We start from the raw sequence: 16,005 nt of genomic DNA on the forward strand, positions 1-16,005 counted from the left end.
TGGAATCTACACTTGTTGCCCCTGTTTATAGCAAAATAGACTTCCAAAGACATATCTCTTGAATATTGATGCCCTAAAATATTTAGTTCTTTTTGGGTAGTTTAGGTATTTGATGTTTTTGCTTTTTTTGTGTAAAATTTTTCAATAGTTATGAATGGTAAGACAGAGGAGTAGGGGATCTCTAATTCAACTATATAGAAGACTATATGATGGGTTTAGGTCCAAAAATATATAAATCTTATACATGGTGAAATTGATGTTTTTTTTTTTAACAATGAATGGTCAAATTGTTAATAGCATATACTTAGGAGTAAATCACATGATAAAGTATGTTGTGATTGATCGCTAATTATCTGTAGTTGTTTTGACATTTATGTACAAAAGATGACACGAAATACGGTTACAATGTATCGAAACAAAATTAGTCATATTAATAATCGTAAATGTTGCTTATTACTTACATTTAAAATAAAAAATGAAATCGTTAATGTTGTTAAGCACACTTAAATTAGATTGTAGAATAGCCCTAGTAGTTTGATTGTCCCTTAGTATCAATTTTGATCTAGACTTAGAACCGAGGCCTAATACAGATAACATATAACTAGCACATGATCAAGTGTGTTATTCTGCTTTTAAAAAAATTCGAGACTCGTGACAACTTATCTACTCTTTCATTTATACAAGGGCAATATAGTCTTTCAAATCAAACTACTAAATTTGCAAACCCTTGAATTAAACAATTGAATGCGGTGGTAAGTAGTTCTGACTTTGTACATCAACCATTTACTTTTTGTCTTTAAGTTAAACTTATCTATTTATTATGCATATGCTTGATGTATATACTTTTAGCAAAAAACATAACAAAATTAGCATTCAACATAACATAACAGTACTGTAACGCAACACTAGATTTTATCAAAGTCATTACATATATACAACGGTAATAACTATCCATCTAATGTATTCCTAATTTATATTATACCCACTGGATAATCTTCAATGTCCTCAAAAAAATGTTTGATAATTTTTTTTTTTTGGTAAATGTAACATAATTATCTTAAATTATTATGCATCATTGACACGTCATAAGTAGATAGCAAAGTCAAAAATTAAAATGTGTACAACACTTAAGATGCTCTATATTCATTTTAAGTGTAACGAAATTAAATAAGAATATTACAAATGAAGTCACTATACATATAATTAAAATCGACAAAAAAAAAAAAAAAAAAAAAAAAAAAAAAAAAAAAAACATTAGACTGTATGTACGTCATATATTAAGCCGAGTCAAAGGGTTTATTCTGATAATAAATACTTAAAATTATATTGTCAATTATTAATAAGGCAGGTTCAAAATGGAATTTTGATAAAATCGAATGGTGTTTCGTTGTTTGGATGAGTGATCTTTTCCCGAAATAAATACCACCCTTCGACTAATATTGCAATCCAATATAAACCAAAAGGCAGAGGTGACCAAAATATGTGTGCGATTATCAATACCATCATTGTTACTCTAAATTAAGTCAACCCAAAATTAACCAGTGATGTATTAAAAATATAAACTAACACTGATCCAAAAGCATACAACTTTATATTGTGACCTAAAAAACAATAAGGGCAAATTAAACAATATGGGCAAAATAGGCATACAGAAATTGCGTATATATGTATATAACCCTTATATTTTCCCCAACCACCCAATAAATGCAAAATACCTGACATTCGAATATCACAGGATTTGTGTCATACTTCTTCTACGAGTTATTGGAAAAGCCACTCTTTATTATGCACACTCATTTTGCCACACTCCTTCAGTTAAATGAAAATGTTGTCGAGCACTACCATATTTTTGGGGATAGATTATGTGAAAGACCAAACATATACGGAGTATATATTAAGATTCATTTTTGACTAATAAAAGGTTAATTGTTTTCAATTAACCTTAAACAAGTATTTAAGCTTTCATGACTCGGCTATAGTATCAATCAAATATTAATTATTCGCAAATAATAATCGACATACCATAATGTAGATATTAATAAATAATACTTCGTACGTTGTAAATAACATGAGTTGCGTGAGTACTAATATAACGGTTTGTGTGAATAAGGATTAAACTCTAGTAAGTTTTTCAAATATACAATATTATATTAATCATTTATTCAATTTATAATTATTTAAAAATAATACGTAAGGCAATAAAAATATGCGACTTTTTATCGTAGTTAAAAATGGAATTTTGAAAAAATCGAAAGGTCTTTACTCGTTTGGTGTAGTGATCCTTCCCGAATTAAATATCACCCTTCAATAAAAAAATGCAATCCAGCAAAAACAATAAGGCAATGTTGTTACTCTACATTAGTATACCCATTATTAACCAATGTGGTCTAAAAAATAGATAATAACAATAATCCAAATATCCAATAGCATACAACTTTATGTTGTGACCTAAAAAAAAGTATGGGCAAAATAGGCATAGACAATATAGCGTACATAACCCTTAGATTTTCCCCCAACCACTCAATGAATACCTGACATTCGACAACAAGTAGAGTTTGAGGCAGACTTCTTTTAAGAGTTATTTGACAAAACACAATTTATTGTGGACATTCATTTTGCTTAAACTCATCCACCTAACAAAAAATTTATTTGAGCACTAACTAAAATTTATCGATAGAGTATGGTAAAAGGCCAAACATATAATCCTATATAAAGATGTAAGTTTGAGTAGGAAGATAACTATTGTATTTTCAAGTTACCGTAATCAAGTATTTAAGCTTTTATAACTCAATCGCAAAAAAAAAGGCGACATTACAATAATGTGGACATTAATAACGAATATGTTGTAAATAACATGAGTGATGTAAAATATATTATAACAATGCTTGTAGAGCAAACAACCTTATATTGTGACCTTATAAGCAATATTACAATAATGTGGACATTAATTCGGAAAGGATCACTCATCCAAACATAACTCATGGATGTTTGGATGAGTGATCCTTTCCGAATTAAAAATCACCCTTTACTTAATGAAGCAAAATGTGATAAAACATTAAGGCAGCGTTGAACGATTAAATGGTGCGATAATTTGTTTAATAGTATTGTTAATCTACATTATTATACCAACCATTAATCCGGGTGCTTTATAAAATATATTATAACAATGATTGTAGAGCAAACAACCTTATATTGTGACGTAAGAGTACGAAACGGGCAAAATAGTCAAATAAATGCAGTGTCAAAAACCCCTAGATTTCCCCAACCACCCACCCAATGAATGCACTAGCAAAAAACTGACATTCGGCTATAGCAGGGTTTGTGTCATAATGGTTGTGTACGTTATTTAAAAAAATACGTAATTGCCCTTGTGCACATTCTTTCTGCAAAAACTCCATCACACATCAAAAATGTAGGTGAGCACTAACGAGTATGTTTTGATAGAATATGTGGAAAACCAAACAAAATTAGCATGTACTCATATATAAAGACGCAAGTTCGACTTGCGGGAGTATTAATCTAACATTTATGTGAATATTGATAAAACTGTAGTAATGCATATTAAAAATCAAACTCATTTATGCACTATTTCACAAGGACAGTATAATATTAATCATTTATTAATTATTTTAAAATAATAAGTAAGACAATACAAATGCCCTTTGTTAGGTTGTTATTAACAACACAAAACCGACATGCGTAGTAAGTTAAACGACACGAGTTGTTCAATTTACGACATAAAATTGGTTTATATTTATGTAAACAACCCATAGTATCTGTGTAAGAAATCAATTCAGTGTACAAGCGGCTAATATTAAATGCATAATCTAACCACTAATTACTGTTATATTTCCTAACTTCCCTTATTGACTTCCAACTCTTTAGCTTGTTACTAACACGGGCAAATTAAAAATGGATGTTCAATAAAACAACCAACTGCTTTTACCTTTAACATTAAATGAGATATGTGACATCACTATTACTAAGAGTTAAATTGAGGTTTTAACTATAAAGCTTGATGATGATGCTCATTGAATGAAATAAGTGGAGTGATTGTGTGAAGGTTGAATTGCCCAAAAAACCGCAAGTTGGAGGAATTATGTGTTTTGACATTGAATGCTAAAGATTGAATTAGTTGCTTCAACTAACACGGGCAAATTAAAAATGGATGTTCACTAAAACAACCAACTGCTTTTACCTTTAACATTAAATGAGATATGTGACATCACTATTACTAAGAGTTAACTTGAGGTTTTAACTATAAAGCTTGATGATGATGCTCATTGAATGAAATAAGTGGAGTGATTGTGTGAAGGTTGAATTGCCCAAAAAACCGCAAGTTGGAGGAATTATGTGTTTTGACATTGAATGCTAAAGAGTGAATTAGTTGCTTCAATTTATTTCGGCAAAGAGTTACACGCAGTAAAAAGTCATCATGCATCCCTAATAACTAAGTTGAATTGTGTCCTCAATAATTTGTCATGTTGAACAGTTGGGAAAAAAAATCCAATAATTAGTGTTTTTATCATTAACCAATGCACATATTTCCATAGAATTGTGTTTACCACATACTTTACAATGCACTACTAAACATTCAAATTTACGAAACATGATTGAATTGAAGAATAATCATGCAAATATATTCAACAAAATTATAAATACTTATGTTAATAGTTTAAGTTTGTAGTATTATGAGACAAAAATTGATACAAGTCGTTGCTTACTCAAGTAACTCACCAATAATTACTTCTAGATTGGACTTTTGTCAATGAATTAATTAGTAGTGTATAAATTAAAATCAATACCGCCAACAACTCAAATAGTTTCAAACCTTTAAATTGAGCTCTAACTTATAAATCAAAACTACGTTGCTAATAATATTGTGTTTAAGGAACACCTATCCCTTTTACAAAATACTATGTATCAAACTAATTAAAATTAGGTATACCCATAATTTAGTTAGAATAGGTTAACTATATCTGATCTATTGCACTCTGTGGTATAATAACCCAAATCATGTCTATCTATTACAACATATGGCCTATAGAGTCGGTAACAATGATTATTAATGAAGTTATGTGCCACTTCCCTTATTAGGATGCATAAGATGTGGTCACTTGCATGTGATTAGGTAAATAACAAGGTACAATAATAATATACGAAGTATATAATAAGGATGTAACTAACACCTAATAAGCGTCGGCTAAGTCTAGCCAGATACGTTAAATATAGTAGTAACAAGGGGTGTAAGTTCTTATAGTTCTTATAAGTTAGGCGATGGCCTAAATAACACAAATAGGGTATATAACCCTTAAATTTCCCCAACCATCCAATCAATGCACTTGCAAAGCATCTGACATTCGGCTTGTGCAGGCTTTGTGTCATACTTCTTCTAAGAGTTATTGGAAAAGTCATATTTTAATGTGCACATTCATTTTGCCAAAACTCCATCATATAACAAAGAGGTAGTTGAGCCCTAACATGTATTTTTAGATAGACTATGATAAAGACCAACCATATACGGACTATATATCAAGCTACACGTTTGAACAAATAATGTGTGCGATAATGTACACCTTCATTGGTACTCTTAGATTAGTGCAACCATAATTAACCAAAGTCCACTATAAAATACTCCGTCGATTAAAACACACTTTCAAGTTTCGATATCAAGAGCATAAAAAATTACAAAAACAACATCGCCAACATAGGCGTACACAAACAAGGTATATAACCCTTAGATTTCCCCAACCACCCACCCAATGAATGCACTTACAAAATACCTGACATTCGGCTTTGTGTAATAATGCGTGTGTCCAATAATGGAGAAGAGACAATTTATTGTGCGCATTCATTTAGCCAACACTCTATCACATCACAAAATTGTGGATGAGGACTAACAAGATAGTCAACATACGTATACTCCTATATAAAGATATAAGTTTGATTAGTAAGATAACTATTGTATTCAAGTAACCCTAATCGAGCATTTAAGCTTTCATTACTAGACTTGCAAATAATAAGCGACATTACCATAAATCCATAAAGTAGTTATTAATATACAATATGATGTACATAAAATGATGTAAAGAATATGATGTAAAAACCATGAGCTACGGGAGTACTAATCTTACGGTATTTGTGAATAAATATATAACTCTAGCATGAAATATTAAAAATCGTAATCAGCTGTGCAATGTCTGATAAAAAAACAATGCAATATTAATCAATTTATAAGTACGACATGCGGATTACATTAACGACACGACATGTTTATGTTAAGACAACATTGGTTTTTATGCATATTATATTTTTAACTACGTACAGTGGAGGTGTATGAAATGAATTACGTATACGAGAATTTATTATTACATGAATATTGCAACCATTACTGAACTTTACATTGCTTAAGTTAACGAGCTTACCAAAATGGATGTAACAAAAAAAATGCTTAATAGGTAACAAAAAACTACCAACTACTTTCACCTTTAACATTGAATGAAGTATGTCACATCACTATCACTTTGAGTTAACTTGAGGTTCTAACATTTGAGTTTGATGATGAGTTTGATGATGATGATCATTGAATGAAACAAGTGGAGTGATTGTGTGAAGGTTGGTTTGCCACAAAACCCGCAAGTTGGAGGAAACTAAGTTCAACATTGAATGCTAAAGAGTTTCTCAATAACATGTACTCCGTAATCATGAATCCCTAAAAGTAAGGTTGACATATTTCCTCTAACATAATCAATTAAAATTTTTACGTTAGTGTTTTTATCATTAACCAATGCATATATTTCCATGACATTGTGTTAACCTCATACCCTACAATGCACTAATCTGCTAATAAAATTTACGAAACATAATTAAGGACAAAGATTCAAGCAAAACTAAGGAACAAAATTATAAAAGAGAATGTGAATAGTTTATAAGTGTAGTATTATAAGACGCAAAATTTTCTGACAGGTTGCGTACTCAACACACTCAACAATAACTACGTGCCCATGTTTTATGGGATTATTTTTAAGGAACAACTATCCATTTTTTATAAGTCTCATGTCTTTTAGAATTTTGTTCCTTAGTTTTGCTTACTAGTGGTAATGATGAAGGATTGCACAACATGATTCTAAAAATCTAAAATATCTTAACACTAAATGTAAATTAAAAAAGCTAAACTTCACACTTTGAATTTTTTTGTACAAAAAACCTAAACAACCATACGTGAATCGACTCCATTTTGTACTTTTGCAAATAGACGTGGTTCAATTTAGAGTCGCTGCAAAGTCTGACGGAGTAAATAAACCCTCACACTTTATCAAATGAATAGAGTAAACAACTGAAAAACGTAAAACACAAAAATGAATCCAAAGTGGATACCACATAATATGATTCCAAAGTGGATACCACATAATCTCGTGAGTGACTCGCTAGATAAGCACTCCTACCAACTAATACACGACTGGTATACTTTAATATAACCAAGCATGACTCCAATTAAACAACTTTTAGTTTTTTTAGTAAACAAGTCAAACGAAAAAAGTACTTTTAAAAGGGTTGTCCAAAAAAATTATTAAAATCACTTTTAAAGTTTATGCTTACACCTCTAACTCAAGTTGTGGGTAAGTTAAGCATTGAATTAAAAATCAATAAATTATAAATCACTATTTAATTTGTGGTTGGTCCACCAATCATATTCAGGTATGGTAAATAGTAACATGTAGGCTTATAAATGGGATGCTTCTGATTTTGGCAATTAAGGCAAACTCAAACCCACAATGAGCTCCAATGCCTATTCATCAAGCTCCACAGATAAGAAAGTGTTGTGTGAACTCGGAATACCTGCCAAACTTAGTGTCGTTCGGAGGGGGCATAATGCTGGAAACGCTATCTACATTGTCCTTACAAACAGGTAATAACGTATTAATCGTATCTTATGTATAACTCCATCAACAATGAAACCTAACATTATAATCATAATTGTTTCAGGGTAATCCAAAGAGATGCGGTTTTTTCGAATGGGAAGAAGAATGTGTGTCTGAGAGGAACACCGGGAACGGTGAATTAGTTGATAAGATTGAGTCCCTCGTGAATGAAGTAGATGAACTGAAAGCCGAAATAATCAACACTGCTGCATTGGTGGTTAGGTTATGCAACGAAAACCTTGGACTAACTAGGAAAAACAAATTGCTTGTTGTAGTCCTTGTACTATCTTGGGCTTTGATTGTCGTGAGTATGTATTTCAAATGGTGAGGAAATTAAGTAATAGAGTTTGCATTATTGATATTTAGTGTGGTGATTATGTACTTTGAGATACAAGTTAATTCTCCTCCCGATGTAACATGGTTAGTTTGAAATAAATGATATTTGGTAAAATGAACTAGTAGGTCGTTTGATTTTACTCATTATGAACTAATTTTTGGCTAATTCAGATGTCTTTCAATAACTTAAAACACAAATACATTATTTAAATAATTGATCATTACATTACCAACTCAACACATAACATGAAAACCATTTCGATTAAACTACCACCAAAAGGTGTGACGGAGTAAAAAGGTCTTACAAATCATGGCAAATGACCAAGCACTAAGGATCTTTGACGTTGAAATTAAACCGCCACCAGTCAGAATAACACGCGTCTAGAACTTGGATGACCCTGCAAAGTTTGGTTTCCATTGGTTCAATAGATGTTAAGTTAGTAAAGTTTTAATATTAGTGTTTAAAACAATGAAAATGTACTTTATACAGTTCGTGTGATTTTACCTTAAAGTAGACATCTGCCTGCACAAAGTCAGTAAAAATTGGCCTCTGATCACCAGCAAGAACATCGTTTAGCCACATTACCACCACACCACCACATAACCCGTCTTCTGATGGGGAGTAGAAGTACCGATAGTTACCAGGAAGTGCGTCGATAACGGACTTTGTGTTTTCATGCCCTTGCCTTGTTTCTAACAAAACAACAACACTAGGCTTGTGCAGCTCATGTAGTATTTGAAAATGCGAAACAACAGATGGTCTTGTTAACCCTCTTATATTCCAGCACACAACTATAGTGTCGGGTGGAATAGATACATTACTTCCTTTTCCAAGATATAGGGCCTTTTCACCACCAATTGTTTTTAAGTCAACTTTATAGTATTCAGGAATAGACTGGGCAAATTCATCGAACCCTACCCATAGGTGAAATATGTGTGGAGATGGAGGCAATTTATCTACTTGACAAGCATCTGTGTATGGGCCAATACACAATCGGACTGACTCTTCACCTAGATCAAACACTGGTGCATCAAAATTTATAATAGGTTTAGGATCAAGAAGGTGCAAACAAGGTCGGACAAGGTGAGGATTGAATGAGCTAGATGGCACGGATCCTAAATACCAACTGAGAAAAATGTGGAATTCACACCTAATAGGATAAGTATTAAAGAGGTTAGGAAGATGCCCAGGTTTAAGACTTCCATTAGTGCCCGACTTACGCATGTATAGGCCCTTAAATTGGGTGTGGTTTCGGGAAGATGGATATAGTATTAGTGCCCCTATAGTCTCAGGAGATAAAACATGTAACTCACCCATGTTATCTTTGAATAAAATTTCATAAGTACTGAAATCCATTTCTGGAATTATTCCAGTAGGGGGACTCAAATACAAGAGTGCTAGAGTACCATCAGGCATTCTTGCACGTCTGGCCATTAGTTTTTTTGTAAAACAATTATTCTAAGGATTAGTGGAAAGCTATACAAAGGCTATTATGGTGCTGAATGTATACAATAAGAGCACATATATATACCTAATTTTGAAAAAGATGCTTTAGTAACCACATACATACAAAGTGGTGTACATGTGGCCACATAATTCAACTCATATTCAAGGTCATTGTTTCAATCTTGAGCGGTGGCGTTACATTGGCCATATTCTTAAAATTTGCTCAAAACCTAAGGCAAACCCTAAAACATACCCTATAATAAATCCTTACCAGTACAGTAATCAAAACCCTTAGTAATACCCCTTTCACTAACCCTTACACACAAATGGGATTAAATAACTAATTAGCCAATTAACTAGGTGTTGGGCAACCCGACTAGTTCGAATGCGTAATTTTGATTTTTTATTATTCTAGATATAACTACAGTGTGGATGTAAGTGGTATAGTTCATTCATTCTAATTTTTTATTCTACACTCTGATTACAATAATAAATAACCATTAAAAAAAAAATTAAAACATTTATAGAAAAAAGCACAAATTAGACATGTACATATTTGACACACCCAAATGGAATGGATGATAGGTGTCCAACAAGCTAACGTATAATTTATGAATTTTAATTTTATTTTTTAATAGCGGCAAAACATTAATTTGAATTCAACTTGTACCAGTACGGGGCATGTTCATAAAAACTGGCGATGTCATCAACAACTTCTATGAATTTAGTGAGTAAACCAAAAAACAATAAACAAAGAGAAATAATTTATTAAACAAATAAACACAAAAAAAAAAAAAAAACAAAAACAGGACAAATTAAAATGCAAATCAGGTTACATTGACTCCTACTTTAATCCTTTTCTGTTTAATAGCAGTTCAATTTTAAGTTATCACATTTGATTCGCCCACAGGTAACTATATGTTGAAATTAATGGACAAAATATGTAACGACCAATAAGCATGATTTATAATATTCCACGTATATAATTTATATACGAACTATAACTTTAATTTACTCATTATAATATACGTATAACTTATGTACACGTATGTTGTGACAATGTTTTTAGACTTTAAAAATATTAATCTCATCTGGCCATTAAGCTCAGTTGATTGTACTCTACGAGTGCATCTTAGGCTTACCCAAATCTTAGTCAAAAGAGGTCAACTCTGTACGATCTGATGCACTATGTGTAGAGCCGCCGATACTTGTGCTCAGCCCGCCCGGTTTTGTTTTTTTGGCTCCTTCCCAAAAGGCCTTGTTCTAGTATATTGAACATCACTTTAGAAATAGACTCTTCCCTTGCTATTTCTTCCCCGTGGGACTTGGGAAAAACTTCCCGACACTATGTGGTACAATAATCCTAATCATGGCTACCTAGCTACTACAACAGGTGGCCTACAAATAGAGTTGGTGAATTGATTCTTAATAATGTTATTATGTGCCACCACCCTCATTAGGATGCATAACATGTGGTCACTTAGCTTGCATGTCATGGGGAAGATAACAAGGTACAATAATTAGCGAATCATGATGTAACTACACACCTAATAAGCGTCGGCTAAGTCTATTCAGGTACATTCAATATATTAATAACAAGGGGTCTAAGTTCTTATAGTATTCATAAGTTAGGTGATGGCCACATTTGGTTTAACCAATTAAATGGATGTCGACAATATTATTTAGTAAATGGTTATAATTTGTATTGTGTAAATAATCAAAACAATCTCCATAGTTTTTCCCTAACTTGGATGACGTCATTATACTATGTCATACTTAGCAAGTGTGTACAAATTAGAGCAAGCGAATTAAGGAAAATATTTTATAGCACTAATCCAAAGATACCCCATTACAAGGATACGGAAACACGGAGTACATTATAAAATTTGATTTTCGACAAATGGAATATAAAACAAAAAATATCCTTGTCTCATTTATTGAGATGTATTAGTTCTCAATTGAACCCTAACCATTAATATCCCCAAAAACTCAAAGGCCCACACGCAACTACAGTACCATTCTCTCTCCTTCCTACCCATTCATCTCTCTCCTACTTCTCCTACTGTCTGCCTGAAATTCATTCAATACTTGGTTGGTTCATCTATTTTTCCCGGCGCCAAGCAAACTACCGGTGGTCTTTCGTTCGTTGCACCCTTCCTCATGACACTAGGCCTTCCACAGACAGCGAAATTAGGAAATTCTTTGTTTAAGGTATTCGTCTGCAACCTCAATTCCAATCTAACTAGTTTTTTTTTATGAAATTAGACCCAGATCTACATGATGTTGACTTTTTTTGTGGTTAAAACGTGAATTGTATGAGATATTACTTTAAGTTGTCAGTAATTTGTTGTTGGTAATGGTTTTTTCCTTCATTTTGTCGCTTCAATTTATTAATTTAACTATGGTGAAGTTTACTCTTAATTGGCTGATTGACGGTGTGTTATTCTTTGATTTTTTTTAAATAGTGGATTTTTTGGATAGATTTTGTACAAAGCAGGAAACTTCATCTCGTGTTAGTATTCCATGTCAATTGCAATTTATTTAAACAACAGACAAGTGCTTTGGTTATTCGGTGCTTATGGTTAATGACGGAACCAGGAATATTGTCTTAGACATAGTCTAATAAGGAAGGACCTTTTTGGGGGTATTTCGGTACCCAATTAGCAAACGACAAGTAGATACCTAGCCATGCATATACAAGGGAATCCCCAGATATATATGGGTTTGAGTTACGAATGTTTTATTTAAATGGAAAAAATTTAATAGTTATGAAGAATTTATAAACTGCCTATCTGAGCTAAGTTTGAAGAATGATACTTGTTTGGATTGTGACTATTGCATGTGAGATTAAAAAATTAAAATTTGTAGTTTAGATTATTAATGTATTTTTGGGATGAAGTTATTATTATTATTATTATATTATATGACTTGGAGTTTTAATGTTATCTTTTACCCAACCCAAAAATTCTTGGCAGACTTGCTTTTATAAATAGCCTTTTTTTTAGTTAATCGGCATTAACAAGAATAATTTTTCACAGCATTTCAATGAACGTCTTCCATTACAATAATTTTTCGATTGAACAAACCGATGTCAACAACATTATATAGTAATATTAGGTAAAATGTAACTAGTCAAACTGATTTCATAGTGTTTACCCATTATACTTCTTTTACGTCATGTTACTATGACATACATTGGTAGTGTACCAATTAGATTGAATGAATCTAGAAGGTTTTTAAAGTGCTATGCTAAAAAGACAACTATCCTTTTCGAGAAAATAAATAAAAAATACAACTATCCTTGTCTCAATTATTGCCAAGTAGTATCACCCAATTAAACCCTAACCGTGTATAGCTCCAAAAAAAAAAAAAAAAACACAACGCACCTACCCACATTTGTCCTTTAATCTTCTTCTTCTCTCTCACCTCCTAAAAGTCCTTCAACTCCCTTGTTCCTTTTTCCATTTTTTAATGTGTCGGAACTAATTCTGACAAATAGTTCTTTTTGCCGTGGTGAGTGGTGACTTTTGCTTGTCGTGTTAAGAAAAAAAAAACTATTATTTTCATTATAATTTTTTTTTTGTAGCAAGTTTATATTTTGATTATAATATACGTCTTGAAGTATTAGCTTTGACTTGTAACCATTTCCAAAAACTCTGGTCTAACTTGCTAATTTCAATAATAATTTTTTCTTTTCCTCATTAACAAGTACATTATTTTCACACCATGCGATTGAACATTATTAAGTCCTTCAGTTTAGACCATGTCTTTGTCTTTGACACCACCGAGTTGTGCAAGACTACATAGTTAGGAGATTATTTGGTTTACTTAATGGAGGCAATTGACGAAGTTGTTAGTGGCAATTTAGAGTGTACCATGTTTTACGCTTTATGAAGTTAGTTGAACCCTACGTGTATGTACCTGTAACTGATTGAACAGGTTGTTTGTACTGACTTTTTTGGTATTGCTTTCCAATGGTAGTTATCGATAACTTGTGTGTTTCAGTTTATGTTTTATATTCAATACATACTGGCTATAGTTTTGTCCAGGTAATCATGGCGGAAAATAAAATGCCAAGCTTTGAGGTTGAGGTTAACCAATCCACGTTACTAACCGTGGTGAGAGTCTTATTCCTATACTATTGCATGTGATTTAATTTCATAACATGCCTTGCTTTTCACATGGTATTATGTTAAATATTGTGCACCTTTACATCCAATTCCGAACAGAGTTAATAAGTTGGTTAGAGGTTTTTCCATAGTTAAAGTTCGGAGAGGCGAGGAAACTAAGGTGTACCGCGTCTATTTGCTTTATATTTCGTATGGACATCGGGTGGAGACACACTTCGGCAGTGGATGGCCAAAATTTTTGGAGGAGAACGACATCGAGCTGGAAGACATGCTGGAAATAACGTACGAAGGAAATAAGTGGTTTCATGTATGTGTTCTTAGGGGAGGGATTGAGATCCCTTATGCCATTGGCCCCAATGTCATTGTTCTATCATCTGATGGGAGTTCAATTGATGGTGATATCAGCGATGAGGACGAGGAATTTCCTGAGTTCTCAGCAACTTTCACGCAAGCCTACATTAATGTAGGTAGATTGGTAAGCGATTTATATGATAATGCATCACTAGACGAAAAAGATAAAAAGGCACCGGTTGAAACCCCCCCCTTTGGCACCGGTTTTGAGCCGTTGGGTATTTGAGGGATGCCAAATCCATGAAAATTTGGCACCGCTCCAACTAAAGCATTTGGCACCGGTTAACCGGTGCCAACTAAAGCATTGGGCACCAGTTAACCGGTGTCAACTACTATGGCGCGTTTTTTTATTTATTTTATTATATTCAATACTATTGGCACCGGTTCTTGCTGCAAAAAACCCTACTTTAGGCACCGGTTCTTGCTTTAAACCAGTGCCAAAAGTGTCAAAAAAATAATTTTAAGAACTTTTGGCACCGGTTTTGACCAAAACCGGTGCCAAAAATACCCCAAAAAAATAAAAATAAATTTCTTTTTTTTTTTTTACATTTTTTTCACTTAAATTGTACCAAATATTTATATATAATACTAATATACATAAAACACATATATTTTGTTCACTAACTTGTAATATTACACTTTACAAAATTGAAAAAAAAAAACAACATATAAATTCGTTGATGGCAGACCATATGAGCTAACATTCTCATATAAATTCTTTGTTCCCTGTGTCCCAATAAGACATCATTCTGCTGATGTTGGAGATATTTGCTAACTGTGTAGTCAGTCGGAAATCTCATTAGATATCGTACAGCTTGATAAATTTTAAACCACAGTTAGTAACATGTGATGATTTATCATGTACAAATTTTAAAAGCAGGAGGTTGCTGTCCTCAAGTCAGATCCAAAAATTAGGCTATTTAAGACGAAGCAGGAGCATAACAAATTCATGAACTAGTTACCTGTGATCGCCACCATCTTCTGTCCATTTTCCGATGAAATGCCACAAAACTTCCGTTAATTTATGTTGTTGGCTGCAAATAACTCCAAGGAGCACCCCAGTTTCTGCAGTAATTCAGTACACAGACGAATATTTCACATCGTCCTCATAAAATAATGTACGAGTACTCAGCAAAAGTTGCAAGAAATTACCTAGGAGTCCGTCTTGCCCATATCTCTTTAGAAGTATAGTTCTCTTTTGCTTTTATGATTCCCTTGTCCCATGCTTCCTTATGATTCATGAGATCAAAAGCACGATCCCGACATTCTTGGGATGTCTCTGGAAGAAAGTAGCAAGACCAACTTGCATGAGATGATCCTGTGAAATCCATCAAAGGCACAATGATTTTAATGTTCTGCTTTCAATCCCAATTTTCCTCGACTTAGAGTGCCAAGAATTTTCTCTATTATTTATCATTTCAGAACTTTAGTTTTCTGTCTCTAAGAAACAAACATCAGCATTCTTATGCATAACTCCTCAAAAAAGTATTAAATCAAACTACTGGAAATACTTGCATGAGTTTCACAGTTAAAAAATATGCCGGAACCTTAGCATCATAGCAAACAAGACCTAAGATCTCAGTTCAGCCAAACCCCCTTGATTATGAATTTGAATTACTGGTGATAAAAAGTGTGACCAATAAACGTGTATTATTTACCAGATTATACATAAGCTTGTAAAAAAGCTATAGGAATATGCATATAAGCATTTACCTCTATAGGACAATGATATGACTTTACTTGTTCTATTGACTGCCTATAGAATGATATGAGTGATCAATTTTATCCTTGATACTATAAAGGGTAAGATGAGGTGCAA

At 32.7% G+C, this 16,005-nt stretch overlaps 1 long non-coding RNA gene across 1 annotated transcript; it reads right to left on the reverse strand.

Moving 5' to 3' along the window:
• Positions 1-14,798: 14,798 nt before the first annotated feature.
• LOC110686321 lies at positions 14,799-15,499 on the reverse strand. The gene is made up of 3 exons (XR_002504170.1): positions 15,339-15,499; positions 15,149-15,251; positions 14,799-14,961 (listed from the first exon to the last, which is right to left on the reverse strand). It is a non-coding gene; the product is annotated as an uncharacterized LOC110686321 (long non-coding RNA).
• Between the last annotated feature and the right edge of the window lie 506 nt (positions 15,500-16,005).

Source organism: Chenopodium quinoa, unplaced genomic scaffold (assembly GCF_001683475.1).
Source record: "Chenopodium quinoa cultivar QQ74 unplaced genomic scaffold, ASM168347v1, whole genome shotgun sequence".
Lineage (NCBI taxonomy): Eukaryota > Viridiplantae > Streptophyta > Magnoliopsida > Caryophyllales > Amaranthaceae > Chenopodium > Chenopodium quinoa.